A 13,326-nucleotide genomic window follows, 5' to 3' on the forward strand; every position below is an offset into this window, starting at 1 on the left:
AAATGTTGTTTCCCTAACAATGGTCCTTGCCGATATATCATACTCAAAGCCAGCTCGTTCCATCCAGTATTTGCTGCAGAATTCTAGGGTGTAATCTACAGCAGAACAAGAACCCTGCTTTAAACAGGACAATATTTCACCACTTGCATTGCCTTCCAAGGCATGATCTAAAACAGCATGAAACTGATTTCTGGAAAGAGGAAAAGAGTATAGTCTGTGGTGATCTCGCTATCTTCCATCCAAATTGTGTTAGCCCAGTCCCAAACAGCATGTAAGTAAGTGTTTAATTGCAATGCCATCAAGCCTGTTCTTGAAATTCTCCATTTTAAGATCAGACAAACTGCTTATTTTTTTATTCATTTCTTCAGTAATTACAAAGATTACTTTTTTCACATCTGTGAGTAACTGAAATTCACTGATGTCCTGACAATCATCACCTCTCAGGTGACCAGTATTATATTCCAGCTCATCTTTGAGACTGTCTTCCGCCATGTACTAATATCTTCTTTTTCTTTTTTTTTCTTTTTTTACCCGTGTGACCACACATGTTGCTGTATTTGCTCACACATGGTTGTTTGTGAGCAATGATATTTGTAAAAAACAAAAATCTTGACTCTGGTCATTTCTTTTGTCATATCTGTTTTTACCCATTTTTCATTTTGAATTGTCTTAAAGCATGCACACTCAAATGAAAATAAAATGCAACATTTAATTAGCATTTGAATTTGAAAAAAAAGTATGGAAGATGTTGCTATAGTTAATAGTTATAGTTATAGTTAATAGTTATAGTTATATAGTTAACTGATAGTTATAGTTATAGTTAAAGTTAGAATGAGCAGTACTTTTTTTTGTTAATTTACCAAACTTGAACTAATATAGATTTAGGTGTAACAGAGAATAAACATTTAGACATTCTGCCACATATGCATAAAGGTTAAAATAAGGATTGTAATGTTTGGCAGAAGAGCTAAACAGGCAAAATGAATATCTACCCCATCCTCAGCTCTTTCAGGGTCAGCTAAATAATAGTAATATTATTCAAATTTAATCATATTATTAATATTATTAAATAAAACTGTACCCTAAAGGATCTGTATTTCAATGACAAATATGATTCTCAAAAGGCAAAGTCACATGCGCCTCATGCATTTTACATGAATGTCCAGTGGGTAATGGCAGATTTGTTAAGACTTTTATTCCATAAAACAATCCCAACTAGCTCCAATATGTAGCAACATTGTGCTTTGATTAGGTGCAAGAGATTCTGAAACACACTATATGTTATGGTATACAGTATTACTGGTCCATTTAAATATATTTAGCCAAACTATTAATGGCATCATCCTTTCTATACCTTCTCCATTCATCAGGAATCAGACCCGCTTCCTGGAATGTTTTGTTGTAGTATTCTTCAAATTCTTTCTGCAATCTACACACAATCCATTTCCAGTATGGCAGCTCAGAGAAGTCAGGGGTGATGCTCCACTTTTCATACTTAGGGCCAGCTTTTCTGTATTCTCTCCAAGGAAATTCCTGATCTGAATGGTAAAAGGAACGATCACTTGCCACTCTTGATGTGCAAATACCCTGAGAAAGATGATCGGTTCCTCTGTAAGAAAACCCATTCCACAGACACGATAGAAAGGGGCACTGTGATCTTCATTATGGTCCTCAATAGTGTTGGTGCAGATGGTGCTGCAGAATGAACACTGAACCCAACAGCATGTAAGTAATTGTTTAATCAGCATGTTATCAGGCCTGTTCCTGAAATTCTCCATTGTAAGGTGAGAGAGACTTATTTTTCTGTTCAGTTCTTCAGTAATATCAGAGATTTCTTTGTTCACAGCATCTGTGAGTAACTGAAAACCACTGATGTCCTAACAGTCATCATCACCCACATGATCAATATTCTATTCCAACACATCTTTGAGGCCATCTGAAAATATCTTCAGCCATGCCCTAATATCTCCTTTTTCTTGTGTGACCAGATGTGTTGCAGTATCTGCGACCATGATCACACAATATTGTTTGTCAGCAATGAGCTTTGTCATTTTGTCCTTCACACAGGCACTTTCTTTTGTTATGCATATTTGAACTTCATCTTTAATGAAGTTCTCAAAGTACTGCCGAGGATTTAACAAGTACATCTTGAAGTCCTCAAAGTCTTCCTTTTCTGCCAGTAACATAAGAATGTGTTTTTTCAGCTTTGACCTGTTTCCATTAAAAGCTGGAAGGTTTGACCTCATTTCTCCAGCCAGATCTTTAGCAGTTCTTTTGTAGACACTCTCCAGGATGGACTGCCTAAGCTTGCTGCAGATTAAACCTCCAAAAACTACTGTAGATGTGGCACCTTGGCAGTATTTTTGAAAGACTCGGTAACTCTGGTTTCATCTTCACTAGATAAATCACTGGATCACTGCCCTCTCTGAATTTCTTGTGTTGCTCTGCAAAGTCCTTTTGTGCTATTTCACATACAGACAGTGACAGATTGACTGAGAACTCTTTGTTGAGCTCATACTTTGAGGATTTGTGTTCTGCCAGTAGCTTTACATGTAGAGCAATCTCTTGAATGTATCTTGGATTGTAGCCCATTTTTGCTGCTGGTTTTGACTTAACCAGGTTTTCAGTTTTCTTGATGGCTGTAAGTACCAGTTGTCTTATTGAGTTTTGTTCTTCATGTACTAAAGGGGCTGGTGAAGACCAACACTTTTTTTTTAAATTTGACATAGTCGGTGTAATCACCTTTCATGCTTATATCCCCATATTCTTTCAATTTTCTCTCATACACAAGCTTTATTTCATAAGTCTCAGACAGGATCTGGATTATATCTTCTTCTATTTTAATATCTTTCACAGGCAGGTTTTCTGTAGTCAAATCAGATACCCATTTTTCCCACACAGAATCAAACTGAGTTTTCAACTCTGTTTCATTGTTTGCTTTGTTTTTAAGCTCTAAGGCAAGCTCTTTACTCTTCTCAAATAATTTTCTCTCATACTGGTATTTTTGCTCTTCACATTTTTGGTATGCATCTTTCTGGGTAATAATTTCATCCAACTCCCTTTTTGTTTGTTTCATAATTTCTTCATATAGACAGTTAACCTTATTTTCAAAAGAGCCTCTCCATTGCTGCAGAATGTCACCCCCTTCTTGCTTTTCTTCAAAGTAACACTTCATAGAATTTTGCACTGCAGTAAATGTTTCATTCATTTCTTTCAGAAGATCACTGTACTCAAATTTATGCAGTTGATTGTTATTGATGTTAGTGTTGAATTTGTCTTGAATATTTAGCATTGCACTCCTGAGACTCCAGGTCCCAGACTCCTCTTCCAGTTTCCTATACAGTGCTATTTCCAGTGTATTTCTAAATCTGAAAACAAAATTTTCACAGAGAAGTGCCTGCCAAAGGTCTATAATATGGTCTTTTACTTGTGTCAGTGTTAAAAAGGAAGATTCCTTGGCTCGTGTAATAATGGTCTTTTTCACAGTAGGATGGGTTTAGTGGAGCCATGGGTGGGTTGCCCTCCCAGAGGTCTGTAAAGTATTTCACATCCATCTGCACATCAAATGATATGACATCACTGAAGCACTGAGTTTGCCTACATTCTTCTTTGGCAGCTAATTTTGCCATTTCATCCAGTATCCCTAACAAGCATCTCCTTCCCTCCATGTTTTGTTCTCCAGCAGTGATGTCACCAACATTCTGATGCACAAACATGCAGCTGGGGTTCAATCTGACCTCCTTCATCCTCATGAAGGCCTGAACTACAATCTGAAGGATGTCCTGCATCTCAGAATGGTTCTCTCCAAAAATGTTGATCAAGGTTAGGCTTCCAAGATCTACAACAAATGTTGCCAATTCATTGTTATGGTGCCTTATTGACACTCCTTCCAACTCCAGAGCCCTTAGACCTTCAGTATCAACAACTAGAATGTGGTTAAACTTCAATTCTTCCTTCATCTCCCCTGACACTTTGACCAGCTGCATGAAGGCTCCTCTGGTACACCTGCCTGCACTGACTGGAAACTGGAGTTAAAACATGGTATTCAACATGGTCGATTTCCCAGAGCTCTGGATCCCCAAGACTGACAGCAAAAAGACTCTCTGGCCTCCCAGGATTTTCATGGGTTAATCTAGAACTGCTGAAACCCAGACCAGAGGAACATGAGCAGCATCACCATCCATCAATTCCACTGGAAACCCAGATAAAATGAGCTGTGCAGCAAGTCTGGGATAGTGGGATAAAGTGTCTGACTGAGACTGAGACTGACTTTTGTTTTTTAAATCCTGATATGATTTGAAGTCCTGTCACATCTCCCTCAGAATGTGTTCTAAGCCAAAAGATGCAGAATTAATCTATTCTGATATTTTCTCAAGTTCCTTTTTATCAAGTCTCAGTTTTTCTGTGTTTTCAGGGTTCTTTTTATGCTTCAAATCCATTGACCACTGTTCTTTATATTTTTGACAGAGGTTAGACAGGCTATCCAAACTTAATTGGTTTAGGAAGTACTCAAGCCATTTAGGAAAGTACAGCTTCTCATCAGTTTTTTGACAATTCAGAGTCTTAATGAAAATCTGAATAAGGTCACTTTGACCACATTCATCCTGCTTTTTACAGATGTTCATCATTTCCCCTTTTTTTATCAGTAATGTACTTTTCTAGGTTGTTTCCATGAGGCTGCTGTAGTTCTTTGTTCTTTTGGCACCACTCGTGCCAGAGCTTGCCTTGACGGGGGTAAATATTTTTCCTTTATTGTGCACAGTTCATCTCCATCCAGCAGTTTCTTAATCTGCATTGCAGCTTCCTTCCCTCTTTGGCACTCTGATTTGTTCTCATCTGTTGTTATTGTTTTGTATTTGCTCACATGCTCAAGTATAAACATAGAAGGATTAGATCTTCTGAGACACTCTTTAATTGTCATTTTGAGCTCAGTATATACATTTGATTCATTCCTGTCTTTAAGACCAATTTTGTATTTTTCCTTTTCTGTCCCAGTGACTCTAGACTCATCCTCAGAGAGCAGGCAGATGAGTGGCTTTGTGCCATTAAAGAGTTTCTTCAGTATTTCCTTCCCTGTAATTTGTAAGGGATCAGACAGAAGTACAATATTTATACTGGCCATTTGAGATACAATATCCAGTTGCTTCTCACTGGATTCTGCACTGCCATGCAGATTACAGAATGCTACACAGTCATGGAAATGATCATTGCTCTTCCCAGATGGGAGGTACCAGGCAATCTCCACTACTCCATCCATCAATAGACAATGTCTGATGCTGCCTGGGCAGTGCCTGTGGAAGAATGTGTTGTGTCTTTCATTGATCAGGCTATTCATCAGCTAAGACTCAGATGAGGACACAGAACCAAACCTGAAGAATGCCACCATTGGAGGTTTGGCACCATAAACTGGTTTATGTAGAATGTCTTTACCAGAGCCATCAGTGGTCTTCCAGCTCTTCCTGATTTGTCTAAATATCCATAGAGGAAACTCAATTTCTCTGGCGAAGGGATCAGGCACCAGTAGAGGCAGACCATACTGACACTAGGAGAGTTTCGCCACTATGAGCTGCTTTAGGAAACTATCTGAGCAGTGAAATACTGCCATGTGGACATCCATGGGGTGAACAGGATGATTATGTTTTTGTTCTTCAAAATGCACTGGGATTTTGGAGAAGAAATCATCAAATGCATCACAAACAACTTTATCTCCTTTTCTGGGGAAATCCTCATCTGTATTACTGGCTGCCTCTTCTTTACCAATGTGTCTTGCTCTGTAATCCATCATTAACAACCTCTGTAGGAAAATTTCAGTTGGGTCGTTCTTTATACAGGGTTTGTGAGAACATGAAGTAAGTGAGATTCCTTCAATATCTGAAGTTTTCATTTTGTTCTCATACTTTTCCATGAGATTAAGTCTAAGGAAGAGTTGCTCTATTTTAGGATTTTGCTTTTCATCTTTTGATTAATCTTCTGCCACTCCATGCTCTGACAGTTGTCCCTATAAAGTAAATTATAACTGAATGATCCTAACAACAAATCATTGCCTAGAAAATTAACAAGAATGCAAGAAAAAATGTACTCCTGAGACCTTGCACATCACTGCTTGTTGCTGCAAAAATATGGAAATATAGATATTAATTTCTGTAGTTTTCTTGTATGCAAAGATACAGTAATGAGAAGATTTAAATGTTTTGATATAAATTTCAAACTAGCATGTCTGGGTGTTCAAAATATTCCAACTATTTGCTTCTGAGACCATTAAAATCTTATTATGATGTAATCTTGTGTTTGGCCTATTTTTATGCCTAGGAGTGAATACTTTGTAATATATTTGTGTTCACAACATATAAAGACTATACAACAACTATGTACCTGTCCACCTTTTGCTGGTTCTGGCCTGGTGTGTGTAGTTTCCATCTCATCTTGCTGCTGTCTAATTCTTTGTCCTGGGGATAAAAATATACCAAAGAACATTTAAGAGAAAACAACTGAAATTCATAGAGCATGTTAGAAATTTAGCATTAAATACAGCCTTGTTTTGGACCCTTGTATTGATATTTGTATCTACCAGTATTTTAATAGTTTAAAAGTTGAGGCTAATACTCATGAAAATAAAGGTCTATTTTGTGGCTATTGGCATAAAATATGAGATTTAAGATTACCCAGGGCAATAATAAACATTGATCTTCACTTTCACAGCAATCATAGTGTAATAAACATTTCTCTCCCTGCTCAATTATCCTCACCTGTTTAAGTTTCACCCTCATTTACCTTCACGTCTATTTTGTGTTTACATTGGTATTTATACCTTACCTTCATTTCTCAGACATTGCTTTCACTTTCCTTTGACCCCTGTGGTTTTGTTTCATAGTCCTTGTCTTTCTAAACATGCTCTCTGGAATCATTATTCTGTCTACCAGCTTACAGACCTTGGACTGTTAGAATGATGTTGGAATTACCTTAAATATAAACTGTGTTCTATTAATATATCCATTTTATCTTCTAACCAAAATTACTGTGAACTTATGTATCTTCCAAGTTTTTTATATGTTACACTGCTAATGGTAAATAGTGATGAATTAAAAAAGCTTTTTATTTGAATACTATATTTCCTTACAATACCCTGCATATACCTCTCCAACATGGGTATGTGTAGTTTGGGTAGGGATGGGTGCATTACATAATGATGATAAAACTCATGTGCCTGTGTATTAGAGGAGCTTTGTCATACCAAAGTTGTAGCTACCTTGCTGGTTAACTGTCCAGAATTGTGGTGAACTGCACTGCACCCAGTTGCAATAATAAATGGAAAACACCATCTGCATACTGCCATACCTTCCTCTATAACTGTAACTGTGTACTGCATTACAATGTCGTAATGCAAAGAACTAGCCAGGGTCGATATCAGGGTCACATATCAGACCAGATATCAGACCCACATCCAGACGGGGTGTCTAGTTCCTAGTACATCAACTGTGAACAATTCTGACTCTAATTTCTGTAGACAGGCTCAGCTCACACCAAAACACTCTTAATGTCTACATCAAAGCCATTGAAATGTGAAGGAGATAAGTGGAATTCCCCTTTAAGGTGAAATAAAAGCATGTAATTCTTACAATTTATAGAAAAAAATTAAATTTTGCATTCTTAATCTCAGTCAAAAGAGTAAAAAGAGTAATTCTGCCTCCAGGCATTGAATGGTCTTGTTTCCACCACAGGTAGATTAGTAGTGGCAACAGGTAGATTAGGTTGTTAATTTTGTTGTGGTTGATAATCATGGTGAGGATATAATAATGATTTAAAAGCTGATGTTTTAATTAAGTTAGGGGACAAACCCCTTTTTTCATTAGATATGTGGCAATAATTTAGTAATATTAGAACTAGACTCCAGAATAGTTGTCCATGCTCGTATTTCCTCTTATATTGACTACTGTAATTTGTTATATCTGGGAATTTGTCAGTCTAGTCTGTCATCTTTACAATGGTCCAAAACGCAGTCACAAATCTCCTGATTGGTACTATGAAAAGGAAGAGTATCAGTCATGTACTGGTGTCACTCCTGTACTGGCATCACTGCATTGTTTACTTTATTTGTTATTATTTGTTTTTAACGTTTTGGGCTTAGCCCAAAGCTATATCTCTGACCACTCTATGATCTGCTGGTCAACTGTGCCTAGCTGTTTCACTTTCTCAGATGAGGTTTAAAGGTGATCAGGCTTTTTCTGACGCTGCCCCAAGACTTGAATAAAATTCTGTTTTCATGATGGAATCCTCCCCAATAGATAATTTTAAGTTAAACTTAAAAGCACACTTATTCTCTCAGGCATTTGAGTCATTTTCAAAACTCAGTAATCTGTTTTGTCCTGGTTTGTTCTGTTCTTCCATCACAGCTTTACTTACCTGTTTTAATCATATTGTTTATATTATGCATGTTGAGTATATGTTGTTTCCATGTTGGAGGTTTTGTGCAGTTTTAATAGTTCGAACTGGTTTATTTTTAATTGATACTATTGTGCAGCACTTTGGTCAACACTTGCTGTGTTTTATATGTGCTATAGAAATAAAGATGACTTGACTACATATTTCAAACAAACTTTCCCTGTTTTAATATTTGTCAAAATATTAAATATTTATTAAAATGTATATTATAAATAAATAAAAGTCTAAATATGTATACAATTCTAAATTATTGTTATAATAAAATTATATTTATACATATAATAGTTATATTTTTTTCTTTTAGTTATTTCTGTCAACAAGAAGAAATGTTGATGAAAAATAAAACTTTAAATAAAACTCACCTTTTTTTTGACTCTCATGCTCCTGCTTATTTTCATTTTGCTTGAGTCCTGTGTGGTACATCTCAGCAGTGTAGCTGTGCTATCTATTCTCAGAGACCAGATGGTCAATCTTCTCCAGCAATGTTGTCATCTCTGATTGGTTGTTCATGCTCTTGCTGCAGGTGTGATATTTGTTTCCACATTTCTTCAGCAGCTCTTCTAGAATTGGATTTTGCTTTAGGTCATCTATGACGGTGTCACAGTCCTCCTCTCTCTCATAAGTGGACAGAATTATCACATACGGTAGAACATTTTCACCAAACCTACTTTGCAGCCAATCTAGTCCTGCCTTATCAGTATCTGTGAAGTGACCCAGTAGAATAACAAAAATGAAAGCATGGATTTGATTTTCATCAACATGTTGGTGAATGACCTGGTCCATGGAGTCTAGATTATGTTCAGCCTCTTGTAAATTGAGCAAGTTGATAACTGAAACAGCACATTCTGATATGTTTCTTTGTACAGAGAAAATCAAAGAAGATCTGTGGCTGTCTAGACAGTGATGCTCAAGTCCAAGTAGGATGTTTTCATCTCCAAAGTGGATTGCAGACATGTGTCCAAACAGCAAAATGGTAAGATCTGGAAGATTCTTTTCTGTAATTTAACAACACACGTGTTTTAAAACTTGCATATTACAATACATTAAAGATCAGAAAGTTTCTCATCTACAACACAGCACCACATAGGAGGTTTACACATTACAAGTTGGAAAGTTTCTGGTCTACAATAAACCACCACACAGCTGTTTTATACACGAGAGTATATTCAAAGTTTATATATTCATACACGAGAGTATATTCAAAGTTTTAAAGACCATTATGTATGCTTGTTTATGGCACTGGTTATTCTTACCCATCTTATTCATGAATGGAGTGGGACTGGGTGCTTTGAGTGATGTCATTTCTGGAACAGTGGGCTTATGGAGTGATGTTGTTTTCCCTATAAAAATATGTAAGTTTGTATATAAGGATCTTTTCAAATATAAATGGTCTTTTAAAGTTGAAAATTGTAAAATGTAAAGACAAAGGTCTTCAGCTGAATAAGTTGATTTTAAAATATATTTTATTTACTTTTAACTTGAAGCCAGTGTAAACAGTTGGCACGTGATTATTTTGAGGCATTTGTGTTTGAGGCTGTGGTGCAGTAATTTTGCTGTACAGATGGGGGATGTGGTCACCATGGTGGCAAGGGAGGTGTCATAGTATGATAAGATCCACCATGGAAGGTACTGCTGACAGATAGAGATGGCTGACATAAGACAATCCTACCAATGGCTGGAAAAGGTAGGACAGAAGGACAGTACAGATTCACTAACCATGGAAACACAAGATCAAGCACTAACACAAGGTTGATCAAAGCAGGGATGTATCACACCAGAGACCCAAGATGCAGACTGTGCGAAGGAGCCTCTGAGACAATTCAGCACCTAGTAGAAGGATACAAGATGTTGGCAGTAAAAGGTATACTCCGAGAGACACAACCAAGTGGCAGGAATCATATATAGGAACATATGCAAGACATACGAGCTGGACACCCCCAAATGGGAAGAACCACAGAGAGTGGTGGAGAACATCAAGGTTAAGATCCTGTGTGACCTCCAGATTCAGACAGATAAAAAAGTAGTGGTATGATGCAGAAAACTGCAGGGGTAATACATGCATCACTTTCAAGTGATGGAAACATCTAAAGAAAGGAATATGAGAAGTTAGAACAATACCAGGGACTGAAATCAGAAGCACAGAGAATGTGAAAGGATAAATGTCGTCTTGGGGCTGTGACCCCTGTGATGGTCCAGTGGAGAAGACATGTGGGTCTGCTTCAGGTTAAGGTGCCAAAGGATGTGTTTATTGAATCCCAGTGCTCCAAGTAAAAAATGCAGATTTACCCAGTGAAAAGAAAAAAAAATACAAATACTTTTGAAAAGAAGATTGTAGTTCATTAAAACCTATTATACAATAAATGTAGGGATGACCAGTTAACGTTGGAGACCAGTAAAAATATTTTTTCAATAAACTTATCCTCTTTTCACTCCCTAAACCTAGCCCAGTCAATCATACACACCTCCAAAGAGGAAGACTTGCTGGTCTTCCTCTAAGAACCACCAGACCTCTATAACTCATCCAGAATGCAGCAGCATAACTGGTCTTCAATCTTTTGAAGTTCACAAATGTCATTCCACTGCTGCATTGCTTTCACTGGGATCCAGTAGCTCCCCACATCAGATTTAAAACCCTGATGATCACCTACAAAGCCAAAAATGGACCGCCCACTCCATACATGATGTCAAAGCACTTTTGTAAACCACACTGGATAAGAGTGTCTGCCAAATTCCGTAAATGTAAATATAAATTGTGTAAAAGGCAAGGAGAGTAAATGCATGTGTGTATATATGTACACACTCATGTGAGCGTGAGTGCATGCTGTAAGGTGGAGGTGGGATTTCTGGTTCTCCTATGGGTGACGATACAAATAAATGGCACAAAGTTTAAACAGCAGAGCAACATAGCTGTATGGTAAGGAGCTCAGCTGGTTTGTTCTAGGATGATTGTACAACAAAAGATAATGGCACTGGTTTTAATAACTATGATCTCTCCTATGTTTGTTAATAAAAAAAAAGAGAGATTGCATGGAAATAACAGAAATAACTTCCAGTGTGTACAAATCTTGATTAAGACTAAACAAGATGGACTGAACACCAAGCACAAATACATTAAAATAGCATTAACTATTCAAATTGTTCTTTAATGAAACTGTTTAGATTTATGATATTTTAAATAAATTGCTCTTGAAATGAACTATTCCCAGATGTTAAGCATCACATGTTGATGATTTTGAGGCCACCCCAGCTTGTTATCCTTGCTGAATTCCTCTGGAACTTAGGTGGGAATTTTCACCATTGGAAAAAAATCCAGAAATATGAGTTTCATCTGAAGTTTAATAAGAGGAAAGTGGTTACCTTTGCAACCTTGTTTGAAAGTAATTTGGTGAACCTGTTACCATGGTAATGTTGATCAGACATTATCTTAGATTGCACCATTACTTGGTTAAATTAAAGTGTGCTGTTAACTTTCAAAATGTTCATGTGGTGCTGAATGATGATGGAGCCTATCTTTGGTGTCTAAGCTTGTTGAAAGGAAAACCAGAGAGAGAATTAGGTTTTGTTGACCAAGGTATTTACCTCTGACACAAGCATGCACTATATGTTTCTTCCACCTGCTGCTCAGCATGGTAACTAAAGTAGACTACTGTTTACAGTTATATTGGATAGAATAGAATTTTGTGACTTTTAGCCCCATACATAATTTATGTAGGAAACCTTTTTCCATCTTCCATTACCCTTTTCACATTTGTTTTCTACCAATGTGCAAAGGTTATCCAGTGTAAAACTATTATAAATATTTTTTAATTTTTAAAATTATTTCTGGACTATCATTCTTAATTTTTAATGCCCATTTTCAGAACTCAGTTTAAGGAGGTCGCTGGTAGTCAACCCTTCTACACTGCTATGGAAACATGGCCTATACTTACCGAAAAACATGCAGTATGCAGCCAGTACCCCTCCTACACCTGGCACAGATTTACTTTACAGATAAAGTCAGAAATATTTTTGATTCATGAACTAACTCATCAACCCAGGATGTATGTTTATTTATATTCAAATCAGCACTTACCTTCTTTCAAAATATTTTCTTTTAGATTTATAGAAATCCCCCCAAATTTCTGAATTATCCCAGTTTTCTTCTTTTTCTGTATTACAGGTTTGTCATCATCCTGAGCAAACTCCAGAGAATCCTCAAAAATCTGACGTGTGAGATGAGCTCCCCCATTCTCTTTGACCATTATATTAATCTTCTCAAACAGCTGCTGAACTGGCTCATGGTTGTTAACTTTGTCCATTTGTTCAAATATGTGATGTCTCCAATCACATTTATTCAGAATTTTTTGAAATAGCTCTTTATTTCCCTTATAACTACCCTTATGTGATGTATGGCAAAGCATGAGGGCCAGGTTGGTCAGTCTGCATTTGCTGTTTTCTCTGAATAACATATGCATGGTCTGGTTTTTAAGGCACAACCTTCTTTATATGCCTTTAAGTACACTACAGGAAATCTGATCAGCACATGGTGAAAGTATATAGGGAATGGTGGCAATTTCACACAAATATGATCACAGGCACTTGTGATTATCTTTTTCTTACCTTTTTTTTTGTTTTGTTTTTTACAACACACTGGATTTTGGGATCTGCTATTGAAAGAACTAAAATCACATCTACCTGTCCATCGCACTACAGTACTATTAAACTACTCTTTAAACTGATTGATTGATTAGAAAATTGGGCATCAGCAAAGTTGTAATGTCCACAAAGTTCCAGAATTTGCAAAGCCAAAACTTGCTTTCAATACAGAAATAAACAATCCAATACAGTTCATGTAATTCAACAGTCATGGATTAGAGTTCAGTGTGCAGAGTGGAGAAATCTATGATA

At 36.8% G+C, this 13,326-nt stretch overlaps 1 pseudogene; it reads right to left on the reverse strand.

The window, feature by feature from the left end:
* Positions 1-1,308: 1,308 nt before the first annotated feature.
* Positions 1,309-12,737, reverse strand: LOC113587476 (annotated as a pseudogene).
* Positions 12,738-13,326: the final 589 nt, after the last annotated feature.

This window comes from Electrophorus electricus, chromosome 4 (genome assembly GCF_013358815.1).
Source record: "Electrophorus electricus isolate fEleEle1 chromosome 4, fEleEle1.pri, whole genome shotgun sequence".
Lineage (NCBI taxonomy): Eukaryota > Metazoa > Chordata > Actinopteri > Gymnotiformes > Gymnotidae > Electrophorus > Electrophorus electricus.